The sequence below is a fragment of the Podarcis erhardii genome (genome assembly GCF_964252035.2).
Source record: "Podarcis erhardii genome assembly, chromosome: 7".
Classification (NCBI taxonomy): Eukaryota; Metazoa; Chordata; class Lepidosauria; order Squamata; family Lacertidae; genus Podarcis; species Podarcis erhardii.
Window position 1 is genome coordinate 54,976,930 of NC_138511.1, and position 1,284 is coordinate 54,978,213.

A 1,284-nucleotide genomic window follows, 5' to 3' on the forward strand; every position below is an offset into this window, starting at 1 on the left:
GGGAGGGAGGGAGGAGGAGCAGGGACCTTTCCTGCAATATGCCATTGTCACAAGGACTGGCTGTCTGGCTGAGTGACTAGCCAGCAGAAAATGGATGACCCCAGAAAAGAGGGAGCCCGGGGGGGGGGGGAGCCAATGGCCTCTGTTGCCACAGTATTGTGAAACGCTGGATAAACTGAAGTTGGGGTGACTGACTGAGCCCATTGACCGAATCCTGGTACTGCAAAGGACTGCATAGGAGCAGCTGACCCTTGGAGGGTAGAAGTGGCTATGGCAATGTCCTCCTCAGTGAGTAGGTGCCAGTTGAGGAGCCCTTTCCCAGGAGAAGTTAGGGTGCCTCTTGCTGTTGCTTTCCCTTTGCAAGTTGTGATGCTGTCCAGACTTCACCAATCTGGTGCCCTCCATATGCCCAGGAAATGTGTCCTCAATTTGCTGCCTCACCAGTTTTACTGCAAAGTCTCGCACTGATTAACCTTGTTGCATGCCACCCCCCAATCTACCCCATGTATATCACTGGATGTCAAGGAAGCAACAGCCACATTCCCAGTCAGATAAGGTAATGGCAAGAGTCTGAAATACTTGGGATCTGCTCTGTCCAAAATGCAGAATGTGCCAAACTCTGGGGTGAACAATCTTATAGAACTAATTGCAGTTTGGTTCAGATATCCTCTGTTGGTAGTGGGAGGTGTCCAAAGGGGGAAGGCGGGTTCCAGCTGTGGGGCTGCAGGGGAGGAGAGGCAGAGGAGGAATCACTTCTCAGGAGTGGCTACTCCTGCTCCTTTTTTTCCCTCTCCATTTCCAGCAAATGCTACAAATCCCTATGCCAATCCTGCCATCTGCTGCTGCTGCCCCAAGACATAGTTTCTCTTCATCATTTTTGGCGGGTTTTGTTGGGGGCAGACCTTGCATGGTCTGTCTGATAACTATGAAGACTGTCTCAGATGATTAGCTGCCCTGTTCAGAAACCAGGAGTTGCACATGTTTAACCAGTGTAACTCAGATATTTCATGTAGACTTCCCTCCCTGTCATCTGTCATGCACCCCAGTACTTTGCTTTCATTAGGTTGTAGAACTTCCAGATTAGAACACACACTGGCACAGACCTACGTCTCTCTCTCTCTCTCTCTCTCTCTCTCTCTCTCTCTCTCTCTCTCTCTCTCTCTCTCTCTCACACACACACACACACACACACACACTTACTTTCCCTTGCTGCTGCCGCCGCCTTCTCCTCAACAGCCTGTGTGCCCTCTAGTGGACGTTGCCTCCTTCTGCAAGCTTTGAAAG